The sequence below is a fragment of the Cetorhinus maximus genome, chromosome 8, assembly GCF_964194155.1.
Source record: "Cetorhinus maximus chromosome 8, sCetMax3.hap1.1, whole genome shotgun sequence".
Lineage (NCBI taxonomy): Eukaryota > Metazoa > Chordata > Chondrichthyes > Lamniformes > Cetorhinidae > Cetorhinus > Cetorhinus maximus.
The window spans coordinates 11985679-12002228 of NC_135886.1; the positions used below are offsets into that span (position 1 = coordinate 11985679).

General features: G+C 39.5%; 1 protein-coding gene across 5 annotated transcripts in view; it reads right to left on the reverse strand.

The window, feature by feature from the left end:
- Positions 1 to 16550, reverse strand: part of rap1aa (RAP1A, member of RAS oncogene family a) — a 114000-nt gene that overhangs the window by 71478 nt on the left and 25972 nt on the right. Inside the window, exon 1 of one of the 5 annotated variants that reach the window (XM_078546437.1) lies at positions 11954 to 11976. The exons of the other annotated variants lie outside the window; for them this stretch is intronic. The gene's annotated coding sequence lies outside the window, so the exon portion shown is untranslated. Of the gene's footprint in view, positions 1 to 11953; positions 11977 to 16550 lie in introns of those variants that run through there. 5 annotated transcript variants of the gene reach the window in all.

The following is a 16550-nucleotide window of genomic DNA, read 5'->3' on the forward strand; positions in this document are numbered from 1 at the left end:
GGGAGGAGGCCCAGGCAGAGTTTAAATACCAGGGTGAACTGGAGGGCCGAATGGCCTGTTTGTGTTGTAGAATTAGTATATAGAATATATGTAAATCTATACTCCCTAGTTGCAAACTTAACTACTCTCAAACTATTTTCTCCTATCCACCTCAAAATGCTTCATAATTTTAAACATTCAACCACATCCCCTTTTAAACTTCTGTTGAAAAGCACTAGTTTATTAATATTGACATCATCTCCACTGCCTTGTGACATCCTTCCAAATGCAGGGCACCCAAAAATGGGAATGCAAAAGCATACCTCATTCAGCACTGCTCGCTGTTAAAGAGCAAAGCAGCGTCCAAGTGGAAGAATGAATATTTGCTGCTACGGTCTCAAGAGTTTAACCAGTTATATAACCAAATAGACACAAGTACTGAGCAGGCACATGCCCTTTGAAAGGGAAGAGCAGTTTGCTCAGCAACTGACTAACCCAAGAACATGGCGGAATTAATTTGCCAATTTGCAATAAAACAATACTTCAAGTGTTTTAACAGCATCACCTTCACACCAGCTTCAAAAAAGTACTATTTAACCTCTTCCAATCTATTGTTCATGGATTGTGACTAGTTAATTTCGCTCCCTAAACAGAAATGCACAATGAAGCAATAGTGAAATTAAAGTAGTCTCAAGTTCATCAAGCCTGGAAATTGAATATCAAGCAAGGTCACTGATTTGCAATTTTCATTGGGGGAAATAAATTACCAAATGTACTTAAAATAGAATCCAACTTACTCAGGTCACTCTGGACACAAGCACAGGACTAATATCCCTTAAAAAAGCAAGTTACATCACATCTGGAACAGTGTGTTTATATATTGCTGTTGAACCAACCAGCTCAGTGGTTATCCAAAAGAAATGAGGAAAGCAGCCAAGATGGTCATTACAATCTTGACTAGAGCAGCATTGACTGAGCCGATATTTCTTTTGGATAGCAATAGCAAATGTAATGACATCACTTCACATTCCTCTACATGGGAAGCTGAAGCTGCTGCTGCCAGGACACTTCTTCATAGAGAGATTACTTGTACTTGAAGTCATACAGACATTGTGCAAGTGTTTTAAAGTTTGCCTGATAATGTGGATTTTAAAAGCACAGCCTTGGGAAGGGGGTGTTTGGATATGGGTTAAGATCTTGGAATTAATTATCATTTGTAACACCAAATAAGAGTTAAGTCAGTCAATAGCAACCAGGGTAACAGTCTGAAGCACAATTGGCCTCAGGCTGGTGCTGTTTTTATATTCACCATTCCTGTTAAAATGAAAGTCTCCTCCCAATGGAAAGATGCTAAAGGACATGGATGAACACAGAAGACAACTTTGTGCAGAGTAAATCTATAATCCCTGTAACGGAGTACAGTAGAAAAAACCATAAAGAAGCCAACAAAATCTGGGAATCTTTAAGGGCGTAAAGTGTAACAGTGAAGAGGTAATGAAAAGTGTATAGAAAATTTGAGGTCACAAGAGTAGTGTGCGCAGTTACAGGTACCCCATTACATAAAGATAAAGTCATGGTGAACAGCATAGATTAACCAATACAACACCAAAGATAGGGAACTATAATAATGAAGAGATTCTAGATGCTAGGGCTAGCTCCAATAGAACACAAAGACCACCAGATGTAATAAATGATTTCAAAATTATAAAGAAGAGTGACTTCAGAATGGCTATTTCCTCTGAGGGGTCACTAATTTAAAAAATGCTAGTGAGGAAAGAAGTTAGGAGAAATTTTTTCACACAGTGGATTTTTGAAGCATGCTGTGCTCAGCTACAAGGAATGGCTGTTGGGAGACGTTATTGCATTAAGGGAAGACTGGGTGAATTAGCAACAACTTTAATATGGCATTACAAAAGCTGAATTTTACAAATGTTGACACGTTAAAAGATAACTTAAGGTAAAATTGGAAATTCTGGAAACACCTCAGCTGGGAGACATATCACGTGGTCTGGTTACCAGGAGGGCGATACTCAGAGAAAGCTATTGAAATCAATTGACAGTTTCCACACCTTTCCACTCCAAGTAAAAAGGACAGCTGCTTTTGAGGCACACAGGCAGAGACAAGACAGATACTGCTACAGAGAAGCAGGATGCTTGTAAGAATTTGTTTACTGTTCGAAAGGAAAAGAACAGGGTCGGACAGGACTAAGATTTTGGGAACAAGGAGTCACTGAGATGGGGCTCATTGGTGAAGTCAGATCTAGGAGCATCAGGCTGAGTGGAACGACTTTCGAAGGACATGGGAAGTTGCAACCTAGCGCGGCAAGAAGCAGCGCGTCTGCGGGAAAGCCAGGAATAACACTGGACTTTTTCTTGTAATGCTTCACATCTGCCAGAAATGCAGCGCGCAGTAAAATGGGTTAAGATGTATCTTGAGCGAGTTAAAGTGAAAGCACCTCTTCTTTAGTTGCCTGTTAAATAATGCTTGATTTATGTTGATTTTAGTTTATTTGCTACAGTACAAGTCTTTAAACATGAATTCCTATCCTTTAGTTATTTCTGTTGGTCATTTTGGAAAGTCATTGGTCTCTCTCCTGGGATTGTAACAATCGACTATGGAGAATAAGGCAGCAGGATTTGTTTTTTTTTTAAGCAAAAAGCCAGCGCAGCCAGGAATGGACAAATGGCCTCACCCCTCTGCAGTAAAATAAATGGTTCTATGAATGGTGAAAATAGTAGAAAGGTTAGCTGGCACAACAGTCAAATTGTCTGCCACTCACTCACATTGGTTCACATATAAAATGGTCAGTTGATCGAGTGTCAAAATATTGACGCCCATACAGCCATACATCAATAAATACCACCAGAAGAGGTGAATTAAGAAATAAAGGATATCATGGTTGCCATTTCTATGCCACATTCAGGTTTGTTGCAAGTACAAACCACCGACTAGATTTTTTTTGAAAAAGGTTGTGGGGTGGAGCGTGGCACTGACTTCCTTATTTGTGTGAACACTTAAGCATATTTACAGTAAGGGCACTGTTTCCTTTAGCTAAAATAAGCAGCAGGTTTTAACCTTAAGTGCAGCACTGGACATTACAATCTACTTATTTAAGTGATGAAACAAATCACACGGAATAAATTACAGAGAAATTATAACACGAAAACAGGCCATTTGGCTCAACTGGTTCTGTTTATCATCCACACAAGTCTGCAGTTCTAATTTCATGTACTGCCCTGTTTTCAGGTTCCTTTATTTTTTAAAGAACTACCTATTGTTAAAACTTTGACATGGCTCCACATCATTCACTAAATCCAGAGAGGAAATGGAAACACTGTCTGGGACAATTGAAATGAGCTCCAGATACCAGAAGGCAGAGGTGAACAAGCCCAATGGCCCACTGAGGAAAGACTAGCAGGGTAGTGAAGCAGAGATAGGAGGGCCAAGAAAAACTTGGGAGGATACATGCAGCTCGAACACTGGTCAAGACTGAAGCATAAATCAGAAACCAATACTTCAACTTACTAGCCTTTTCTTTAACTTTCCTCACTCCCTGATACATTAAAACTGACTATGTAACTAAAATTTGACACTGGAAAAACACTTAAATGTTGCAAATGATACTTCTCTGCCTGCATGAGCCTTGAACCCTGCCATGCAGGGAAAAATTGTTACTGTTTGAAAGGTTCAATGTAAGTCAGTTCTAGCAATAAGCAACTGCTGACACTTCTAGTAGGTTCTACATTTACATGAAACCGTGATTTAACGTATACCTACATTTTACATGAATGAGCATACTCTCCAAAGAAAGATCCTATCAGAGAGTCATAAAATGTCAACAATTTTCCCCAAAAGTGTTCAGACCATTAAAATTCTATGCAGCTGCACTGTCTAAAAAGAACAGTGAGACCATTTGTTGGTGTCTACTAAATAGAGAGAATATGAAAAACCTCAGGATTAAAAGGAAGGGTAATAGATGAAAGTAGTAAATTCTAAATTTACAGCAGTGTCCAGATTTGTTACAAAGGCTGTTACCAGCAATATTCCTGCAAGCTGTGCAGCAATTCAAAAGTCTCCTCATAGGCAATGCACAAATTGGACCCTTTTAAGCTACGGCACATGCGTAACTGTGCAAAGAAATTTAACAGCTTCATATACTCCAAAATGTAGAGGGAATGTTGGTTACCAATATGATACATTGTACTTTGCTGTATCTGCAGTTTAACAGCCAATGTCTTATACCAACACAATCACCACCAATTCTGAAGATTCTGATTTTACTATGGCAACGGATCCAAAACTCTGTTGTTCAGGTTCAGGAATACAACACACTTCATCTGGGCATAATCCTATTTATGCCACCAAATTGCAGTTTGCTCCAAGGAATTAAATTGATGAATACCAAATTGTTGAAGGGAGAATACCAAAATAAGATTTCTGTGAGGCATGTTTGAGAAATATTACACTAATGTTGACATTATTAGTACTGTACATCTTTCTGTACTTGATGTAGTACAAGGAACAGCAGCCAGACTGCAAATTTTATAATACTGTCCTACTTCTGCTGGTTTCAATGGCTAACCAACGCAGGTGCTTAGTGTGCCTTTATCAGTGACCAGTCACGGAGGCAAAGAACCATGACAGCCTACAAGCCAGAATATTAGTTACCCATCAACAATGGGCATGGGCAAAGGACAGTCAGTAAAACCTTTGCTTATCTACCTTATTGGTATCAAAAGGATTGGGAGATCAGATGACAGCAAATTCTTTAACAGAATCATTTCACTTAATTTCAAGAGCAGAGCTCTATAATCAAAGGAGGAAAGGTGAGAAAATTAAATTTAACAGCAATATTTCGAACGTTCAATGAAATATTCAAACACCCAGTCTCAGTCTGGGATTTACCATCAGCTGCACTATATCATGTAATGATAATCATTTGCAGATCCAGGGCCTCGTTAAGAATCTGTATGGCCTTGAGCATCCAAGAACATTCAGGCCCTCCATTCCCTGCATCCCCATATAATAATAGTCTATGCCTACAGGTGAAGCATCCAAATTTACAAACTTCAAAGGCTTCTAGGAACTCCTCCACTGCATCTTCCTGCCCAAATGTGAGGCTCCAACAGTGTCTTCTACTCTGCTCATTCTTTGAGCACACCTTCCCACTGCTGGGTCCACATGTCAGCTGCACTGCATGGACACAAACACACTAACTACACCCTCCATAATCCCTCTAATGCTCAAATTCCAGCCACTGCCTTCCCCTGCACTACACTTAATTCAACCACTAGGCAGGGCAGGTGGTGGTTGAAATGAGTGCTGGAAGGGTGTAAAGAGGATAATTATGCCAAATGCATTTGCATACATGCCATGTAGTGTTCAGAGTAATTCTGACAAGGATCCCAAATTTGTTTTTGTTTTTTTTTTGGGGGGGGTGGGGGGGGGGGAACACACCACTGGGCACAGATGCCCTATAAGCCCATGCGTTAAAGCGCCCCAGCCAAGTCATCCTGGCGAAGAACTTCAGTGTCAGGTTGCAAATATGGGGTAAATTGCAGGCACAAATATGCAGTTCCATAACAAATAGAAACCATTCAAAGCAACAATTCGCAGTTGGCTCTTTTATTTCTCCCAGGGAAAACACTCAGTGAAATAGCCACAGCAGAAAAACATGACAATAAAACACCCACTAATCAGAACAAGAATATATTTACATGGAAGCACAAACTCTTTAATGGATATTTGTATAAATATTTGATTAAGAGTGTTAAGAATAGAGCCCAACGACCCTACTAAAATTCAATAATGCGTCATCAACTCTACAACTGAATTATCAAAATTGGAATAAATTCCTGCCACTGAAAATCTTTTTTGGGCGGGGGGAGGGGGGAGATGAGCAGGCGACATCACAACCCAACTGCAGCACAGCAGTAGTTTCTGAAAACTTGCAGTATCAGTCTCAGGGAACCATAGTGACAGCACATTCTAAAAAAAAGGTAACCAAGGGCTCCAGGAATGCTTTTGTTTTACAATAAAACACTATTAAAAGCCAGGGACAGCCTTCATGACTCACCCTCACATCCAAATGGGCGGGCAAGTTGAAGGTTAGTACTTGCCAATCTCATTGCTTACTGAATGAACCGTTAAATCAAAAAAGTACAGAAAGGAACTCACCAAATAAACCCTGCACCTTTAGACAATGCAGGTGGCAATTTTTATATTTATTCTCTAGCTTCAGATTAACTGGAGTGCCCCTCTCTACACTATTACACAAACCTCCTGGCATGCTGTCAGTGCCAGTATTTAGTCAGAATCTGAAGGTGTTCACCAGCCTGGTGAAAGTGAGGCCACCTATTACAAATGCATATGGTAAGCAGAAGTTACAAAAAAGGTTCAAAATCACCAGTGACAATTGCAGCAGACAAAGATCAGCTGAGAGCTATGGTTTTTATAACCTTCAAATAACTTTCAAAAGACAATTGGATCATTATCGGAAGAGGAAAAATTTGCAGGGCTATGGGGAAAAGGCAGGGGAGTGGCAGTAGGTAAATTGCTCTTGTAGTGTCAGAACAGACACGATGAGTCTCCTTTCTGCTGCAACCATTCTACGATTCTATGTTTCAACAAGATATTACATTTCAATGCAGCTCTCTGGTGTGAGGGGAGGAAGAATGAAGTGACTTATTTTCAGGAACTGCTAACGCACAGCAGTGCATCAAGTTACTATAGAACATCACTGAGTTAGGACAATACAACAGTAAGGGAGGATCAGGCTTAACTCAAGCAAATTATCCCAATTATCTAAGCCAATTATTTATTTGAGCAATATTGCTTCTCCAACCAGGTTTTACTATAAACCTAATAAAAATTCATTTCAGATGGCAACTTCCATTGTAGTAAATATCCCAATGAACTCAAATAACAGAAAATGGAGTTTAAAAAAGCGACATGATAGAAACAGAGTCAAGCAATAAGTAAGGTTGCCAACAGATTTTAAAAGCAGCAGCAAAGGGAAGGGATTTTAAAAAAGGGAGTTTCAGAGCATGCCTAAAACTGATGAGGTGCTGTCACCAATGGAAGAATAAAGCTGGGGGAAGGGCAAGGGATTTGTACAGGAGACCCAGAGGGCACAACAAGGTGCAGAGATTTCATGAGGCCAGATGATGGAGAATAAACAGCCAATGAAAGTTACTGATGACGGACGGACGGAGGGGTGGTGTGATGGATGAAGGGGGCAAGATATAGGTATTGCTAAGGCGATAGTAAGCGGTCTTGTTGATGGATACAGTATATGGTTTGCAGCTCAACTCAGAAAACCTGAGAGTTTAAGCACCCTAAACAAGGGTTAAACTCACCCTAAACAAGGGTTGGGATAGAGTCAAGGAGAAGGGTACAGAATTTTAGATGAGAATTGAATAGAATGGTTTTCCCAATTGTCAACTGAACAAAATTCTGGCTCACCCATGCCATGATGTCAGGTAAGCAATTTGGCAATGCACCAAAATGAACTCCCACTAGAACCACAGAATGTCTGAGAGTTCTGTATCAATGGATTAATTTTGAAGTGCAGCATCTTGTTAGGAGGAAAATTCAGCAGCCAAATCATTCATAAATTTTGCTGTGCAATATTGTCATTGTAAAACACGCAAATGAGGAAAAAGGGCCAAGAATAAAATCTTGGGGTGCTTGATCGTACTTGGGCAACTGCAATGGAGGAAGGTCATGCACCACCTAACTTTGAAAGGAGCAAGCGTAGGAAGATTTTGATAGGAACAAGACTGCAGTCTTACAATATTTAGACATGCACCCACACTTCATGCATTGAATACACAAGTAGGGAGGTTATGTTTCAGTTGTACATGGCACTAGAGACCACATTTGGAGTACTGTGTACAGTATTAGTCACCTTATTTAAAGGAGGGATGTAAATGTGTTGGAAGCAGTTCAGAGAAGATTTGCCAGGCTAATACCTGGAATGAGTGGGTTGCCTCGAGGAAACGTTGGACAGACTAGGCTTGTATACACTGGAGTTTCTAAGAGTAAGAGGCGACTTGAATGAAAACAAGATCCTGAGGGGTCTTGACAGGGTGGATGTGGAGAGGATGTTTCCTCTTGTGGAAAAATCTAGAACAGGGGTCATTGTTTAAAAATAAGGGGTCGATCATTTAAAAGAGAGGAGGCGAAATTTTTTCACTCAGAGGGTCATGAGTCTTTGGAACTCTGCTTCCACTACCTTTTCAGAACAGCGTCTTTGAATATTTTTAAGGCAGGGGTGGTTAGATTCTTGGTAAGCAAGGGGGTGATAGGTTATCGGGGGTAAGTGGCTTGCTGATTTCAGGTTACTGTAAGATCAGCCATGATCTTATTAAATGGCGGAGCGGGCTGAATGGCCCACACTTGCTCTTTGTTTGTACTGTTACCAATGTTCTTTGGGGGAGAAACATGGGCAGGGGGGCCTGCTGAGTACTACACAATAAACCATTGTATTTTAAGTACATATGCTTTGAATAATATCGTTTGAAATGGCTACCATCATCATTAGTTACATCTATAGCCACCAATATTTGACGCGTTACTGTTCACATGCCCTCTAGACATGACCTAAATTTGGAAAGGACAGGATCCATAATTGTACAGGTAGTTATTTTTCCAGTGTTCAATAGATCTACCATGCTCTCGCATACACATTCTGCTTTATCGAAAAGTTAGGCAATTCCTTTCCTATTGTTCAATAAAGAAATTAAGATTGTATATTAAACTATAAAGAGATTTGTTTGTGGCATTATAAATAGAAGATCCACAGGAGACTCCAAACACTATCACAAATCTGTTCCACGCCTTTCAAAAAGCATAAGAAATAGAGCAGAAATAGGCCAGAAATAGGCCATATGACTCCTCAACCCTGCTCTATAGTTCAATAAGATCATGACGAACTTTGACATCAAATCCACTTTCCCAACATATCCTTAATTCCCTTAGTGGCCAAAAACCTGAGCATCCACAACTCTCTGGGGCAGAGAATTCCAAAGATTCACAACCTTGAGTGAGGAAATTGGACCTCATCCAAGTCCTAAAATGGCTGACCCCTTAACTGATTGCCCAGTTCTAGACACTCCGAGGGGAAGGAAATAGCCTCACAGCATCTACGCTTCAAGCCCTTATATGTTTCACAGATTACCTCCCATTCACCTGAGCTCCAAAGAATATAGACCCATTCTACTCAACCTCTTAGGACAACCCTCCCATCCCAAGAAATCAAAATAACTACGGTATTTCTAAAGTGATAAATTCAATGAAAATTAGAAGTCAGTTTTTGTGCAATGAACCAACAGCTGCTCCATCCTTGCTTTATCAAAGTAATGTGTAAAGCTTAAAATTCTCTTGACCTGTATATTTTGAACTCAACCTAGTACAATCACCACCAACAACCAGTTGCAAGACAAAAATAAATCAGATATACAATATTTTTAACTACACCTCAACTTGTGTTGGCTTTGAGAGTCAATTAAGGCAGTTATGGGAAATGACAAGAGTACTTTATATCTATTAGCACATTATGTGCATTAAAGCAAGAACTTGTGCATCAACCAACAGAAACATGCAGCTGAAGCAGCCATATAAATGGCTTAGGTCACACACTTCAGGATGACTGGTCTATTTAAAATCACTTCAGTGAGCCGCAGGTAAATTGTAGCATTCCAGAGTTCAAAGATAAAAGAAACAGGAGATTTATGCATTAAATAGTGCAGCCACCGACTGAGTAAAATCCACTGATTTTTTGATAAAAAGCTGTGTTTCAGAAACGGAGTATGAAATGGTACGTGTGTGGGTGTGCGCGTGTGCACACATGCTTGCGCAGTGCTCCATTTTCCTGAATATTCCCAGTGAAGGGCAAGAGAATAAATATACATTCCAATGATCCACCAGTGATCCAACATTTTTTTCATCCCTTCCCCTGCCACACCCCACTTTTACATGCGTCCATATTCCTGGGTATATTGCACACTATAATATGATGGAAGCTACATGCTAACAGTATCTAAACCTCAAGGCCACTTTGCGCTTCAGGAAATACTGGATTTTTATCCTACTGGATGCCTAATTTGCACACTTGGAAAATGTAATAATTGATGCTTGGTTGAGACCTCTTTCAGTGTATTACTCAACTCTTAATAGGTATTGCTTTTCTGAAGTTCTCGATTAACAGAGTCTTCCATTTCACAATGTCAAACAATCTGCTATAGCAATCGGTTTCATTAGTTATTTTTGTGTTAAAATTCATTAACTGTATAAAATGCTGGTTGGGCCACAGCTAGAGTATTGAGAGACATTCTGGAATCCGCATTATAGGAAAGATGTGTTTGCACTAGAGTGTGTGCAGAGGACATTTACCAGGATGTTGCCTGGGCTGGAGAGTTTTAGTTATGAAGAGAGATTGGACAGACTGGGGCCATTTTCCCTGGAGCAGAGGATATTGAGGGGGAACATGATTGAGGTGTATAAAATTATGAGGGGCATAGATAGAGTAGACAGGAAGGAACTTTTCCTCTTGGTGGAGGGATCAATAACCAGAGGGCATAGATTCAAGGTAAGGGACAGGAGGTTTAGAGAGGATGTGAGGAAGAGGGTGGTGGGAATCTGGAACTCACTGCCTGAAAGGGTGGTAGAGGCAGAATCCCTCAAAAAAAAAGTATTTGGATGTGCATTTGCAATGCCATGGCATACAAGGCTATGGGACTAGTGCTAGAAAATGGGATTAGAATAGGTAGGTACTTGTTTGACCGGCACAGACCCGATGGGCCAAAGGGCCTTTTTCTGTGCTGTAGACCTCTATATGACTCCACAACTTAAGTAACATTACTTCCCGAAAAGCAATATCTATTAACTCCTGTCCTTATTAACTAGACAAATTATGCAAACTAGAAGAGTAGGAGAAATGCAGCACTTATTTTAAAAGCCATGGCAAAGTGCACTTTGCTTCCAGTGATGGCATTTATTTCAGAAAGACATATCAACATCATAAAATCCTTCTTTCTTTCACCCTCTCCCCACCCCCCTCCCCAACCAGTACAAGTCAAAGTCATTTTGCTAAGAAATCCCCGACTTGTGATCACTGGCTCAGGCAAACTTAGTTCCAACAAACCAGCCAAACTGACTCAAAACATGGTGAAGAGCACGGGCCAATTTATAAGAAAGATGACATTTCTTGTGTAACTTCTGGCATGATTCACTGTATCATAATAACACCCACCCAGTATTACTCACATATCCAACTGACATTTGAGGACTTCTCCCTGGAGTCATCTGCATTTTAAATAGAAATTTAAACTTCCCTTAATTATTCAACTGCACAGCACACAAATTTCAGCTCAATGCTTCCTTACTTCAGACATTTATTTTGTTTCACAATTTTCTTCAATTCTTGGAACAGCAGCCTAGCATCTCACAAGCTGTACAAGGGCAGAGGGCAAGTTTAAGGGGACACAACTTCTGCATTGATCTAGCACATCTTCTGTTAGAGACAGTAAACAACTAAAAATCAATCACACACAACTTCAGGAGGGTGACAGGATTGGGACTAAATGAGAGCAACATATCCCCAAGCGTTTCTCTCCACAGATGCTGCCTGGCCTACCGAGTATTTCTAGCAATTTTTGTTTTTATATCCCCAGCTGTGTTCATCCAGTACTCCTAGTGCCCACTGCACAGTCACATCAATCCCAAAATATTCCAACTGACCAGGGTCAAGTTTAACATGAATCTTTGGGCATAATTAAATGAGACAGTCGAGCTGCTTTGCCAATGTTAGTTAAAATGTGTCCCAAAACCATTAAGTGTTTTTTTAAAAATGACATGTCATCCTAGATAACTTTAAAAGCATGCCTAGACAGTTCTCATTATAAAAAAGGATAACAAAAAAGGATCACTTAATAATTAGATAAAACATATAACTATGAAATATACATTTACCACAGTGAAATCTAATTCATCAAGAATTTTCAAGATGACAGGCAGGATAAGAATTAAGCTTCCTGCATTTAACAAGAGAAAAATAACGAGCAAAAAGGATTTTGGATTGTGATATTGCAGACAGAGACATTTAAAAGTTCCAGCAGCTAACACTTTTACCTGTTGTGGAAATTCACGGCTTTTGAGATTATGTAATTCACAAAATTACTAGTTTTACAATTTCATAATTGATGAACTGTCAAATATCTAACCATAGACATAAAAGCAAAAAACTGCGGATGCTGGAAATCCAAAACAAAAATAAAAATACCTGGAAAAACTCAGCAGGTCTGGCAGCATCTTCTGTTGAAGAGTCATACGGACTCGAAACGTTAACTGTGTTCCTCTCCGCAGATGCTGCCAGACCTGCTGAGTTTTTCCAGGTATTTTTATCTAACCATAGACAACTTGACACATTTTAACAGTCAACCTTCCACAGAACTGGCATGCAAGCAAGCCACCTTATAAGGTAAAGGTAACAGCCAAAAAAGACTTGCTCAGGAATGGGAGGCGACAGGGTTTATGAGGAAGCAGTAGCTGCTATTTTCTATGCAAATTGTCACAACATAGGCTACAGAATCAAGCCATTCAGCCCAATGACTTCATGCCAGGGTTTTGCTTCACTCGAACCATCTCCCATATTTCATCTGAGCAGAACCCTTTTTTCCCCCTTCTCCCCTCATTTGCTTAGTTTCCTCTTAGGTGTATAATATTCATCTCAACTACTCAAGTGTAACGAATTCGACACTGTCACTACTGTCTGGGTAAAGAGGGTTCTTTGAATTCCTTATTAGGTTTCTTGGTTACTATCTGGTATTGATGGCTTCTAGATTTGCTTTTCCCCACAAGTTGGAAGCCTTGTGCCTACTCTATTAAAATCTTTCATAATTTTGAACACCTCTCAGGCCACCCTTCAGCCTTCTCTAAGAGAAAAGGGGCTCCCTCCTAAATTTCCAGAGTTTTTTAAATTTCTCTTTTGGTAGGGATTCCATTAATTTTTCCTACCACCACTAAACTGACTCGTCTATAGTTCCCTGGACATGCTTGATCTTCCTTCCTAAATATAGGTGTAAAGTTAGCTATGTACCAATCCGCTTGCACCCACCTTTTTCTAACAGATGATTTAATACGTGCAATAGTGCCTCTGCTACCTTATCCCGAGATTCTTCTAAAATGTATGGATGCAATCCATCCTGGCCATGGATCTTATCCTCCAAGCTGATTGGTTCATTTAATATTTCTCTATTTTAAGTGAGGCTATATAATTTCTAATGTCTTCTTCCAGTATCAAGTCCACATAATTGTCTCCCAGGTAAATACTTTGAAATAATTTAATATTTCTACCATTTCACTATCACTGCACATGACTTTATCCCGACTGTCCCTTAGTGGCTTTATTCCCATCCTGACTTTCCTTTTCAAATTTGTGCCTGGAGGCTATTTTACTATTTTGTTTTATGTTCCTTGATAATTTAATTTCAAAGTTCCTCCTTTCTTTCCAAGTTTTGACTTCTCTTCTAATCTCTTCAATCCCATCGTGCTCTTCCTTTCTGGCAATGTACTTAAAATACATCCCTTTCTTTACTTGTAATGTTTTCCCTTGTGTTTTTATTCACCCATGGTATCTCAGTGTTTAGTTTGTTCATTTTTTTTAAAACTGAATACTTTTCTTGGTATCTGTTGAGGCCATGGTTGCCCTGAATCATTTACGAAAATTGTCCATTTTATTTTCCCAAGTTGTATTCTCAGCCCTGCAAAAATAGCTGTTCTCTAATCCATTATTTTGGTCTTTGCCATACTTATGCCCTTTTCAATTATTATACTGTGGTCAATATTGCTTAGATGCTCTTATCCACACTGGTTAATTACCAGACCCAGCTGCAAATCCTCTGGTCAAAGTTCTGATAAAGGATCATCATGACCTGAAACATTAACTGTTTCTCTCACCACAGATGCTGTCTGACCTGACTATTTCGAGCATTTTCTGTTATTTCAGATTTCCATCTGCAGTTATTTGCTTGTGTAATTGCAAATCCTCCCTTGTGTTCCTCTACAAATTTTAGGAACTGCATTCCCTTATCCCTTTTCCTACCTCTTCTGGCCCATTTATTTAGGGTAGTTGAAATTCATGATTGTGTTACTCATTTCCCTATTTGCAAATTTCTTCCTCCACCTCCCTTTTGCCATTAGGTGTTCTGTAGACCAGCCCTATTAGGGCGATTGACCCTTTATTATTTTGTCTCTGTTCATTTGAATTCTACTTCTGTCTTGCTGATAGCTGTGCTTTTCTTCTGCCATTACCGTTTCCTCCCATCTTCTCTAACTTTGTTATACCCTGCAACATTAGCACTCCTGATTTTTCTTTTGCAGTCATCTCTTAGCAATCCTGTCTTTCTGGCACCTCAGCATATTACTGCCTCCAATTTCCCCTCTTGTTATGGACACTGCATTCATTGTTGTACAGACTAACTTATTTTTAACAACACTTCCTTGCACTTTATTTTTAACCATCTTTTACACTCTGGTCCATAACTAGTCTATCCCATGCTCTCCTTTCTTGTTTCATTCATATTTAGGCTTGTTTTGTTGTTACAGCCCTCACCACCTCCCTATTTATGCTTTCCACTAGGGCATGGATCCCATTCTGGTTCAGGTAGAGCTCCTTCCATTGGTATAGCTCTTTCCTGTCCCAGTACTGGCACAAGTATCCCAAGAAAATTGGGGTGGGAAGCAGAAAGAGGGTGGGGAATCAGTGCTATAATCATCAGGTCACTCGAGAGCAAAACTTGTTCTCAGAACCTGAAACTGCACGATGCAATGTAATGGTTAGCAGCTATAGTGATCAGTATAGTTGTAGGAATCATTTTAATGTCAATTCTCCATATTGAAAGATATTCCCTCAAGTGTGACAGTTAATCCATATGGTATGGCACACAAGTGCTAAAGGGCTGCTAATTTCCAACATATGAGTAATGAGCTAATTGTCCATAACTTGTTAACCAGGAATCCAAGTGATGACACAGTGGTTGCGCTGGCCACACTTTAAACAGCTAAGCGGCGCTCTAGCCTGAACACTCAGCCAGTTTTAAGCACAGGGAAATAAAATAAACTTTAAAAACCAGTCATATTTTAAGCTGCAGAGAGAAACTATTCACGTTTGCTGTATACAAGAGGGGTACCAAGCAAGGCTGCTCAATAGACATCATGGAAGCAGCAGCACTCATTGATTAACTGGTCATAGGGGAAGGTACTATAGTGAAGTGCTTGTTTGATGGCTGTTACTAGACTATTACCAATGCTGCGTAACTAATCATTGAAAGCGTATTGTCTAGACTCTAGGTTGACAGCACCATTTAGTGGCCCTTTGTGGGTGCTGAGAAAACGCTGGAAAATCTGGATAATTCAGTGAAAACTCACATCATTTACAAAGAAAAGTGAACTGAGGCTCAAATGTGGCACTAAAATTAATGACTGCACAAGCTTCTGAGTCAGTTTCAGAAATTTAATTCTCAACAACATGGGAGGGGAAAAGGAAAGAGAACATCACCTGTAAAAGGCTTCAAAATTGGTAAGCCATGTGCCTCAGATCAATTCAGTACATAACGATACCCATTTCAACATTTCCTTCATATCAAAGGCATGTCAGCTACAATGCTATCACAAGGTTTGTATATTAATGTTACATTAGAGTTAATAAGCTTTAATGCTTACAACATATTTCTTGCAATTGATAACTTAGACTTATTCCCATTACTAGGAACAGACCTACAATCACCAGTCTGTGTAATACACAACTATTTTCTCCAACCACAAACCAACTTTCACAAACACAAATCTATATACAGACATATATGTGTAAGTGAACATTACTCAATCTTCAAATATCCATATTGAGCTCTATTGAATCAACTGGAATCTCAATTCAACATCTGGGACCAGTCTATGTGGGAAGCATTTGAACCAGGAGTGTGCACAAATACCCTCTATGCCACCTGCCTAGGCTGCAGGCTCCAATTTCCTCCCTCCAGCTCTCTACCCCTTTAATACGCTCCTAAAACCTACTTAATTGTTGATTAAGTTTTTGTTTACCTGTCCTATTATCTTTGTATGGCTCACATTATGTTTGATAATACTCATGAAGCACCTTGGAATGTTTTACTAAGTTAACTTGCATTTGTATAGTGCCTTTATGTCTTCTCTCCTTCTACACAATTCTCTATAGAATTTCTTCCAAATGCTGGAACCTTCTATCTACAGAACAGCTCTAAAATACAAAAAAAAATCCATTTAAACTCCAAAACTACTTGTCCTATCTGCATCTAATGAAAGGAACAGCAATTCCTCTAACAAATAAAGTCTCAACTTCTAGACTCAAGCCAAAAACTTAATAGAAAAACAAAGCATCTAAACATCATATTTGAGATATATTAATGCAGTATGTAGTCTGCAGTCTCTTTGCATTTGAAAGGCCTATGAACAAAGATCTGGCCTCTGCTATAAACAACAGTATAATGTATTATACAAGATCAGAAATAACCTAAAAATTCCCCTTTGCCAG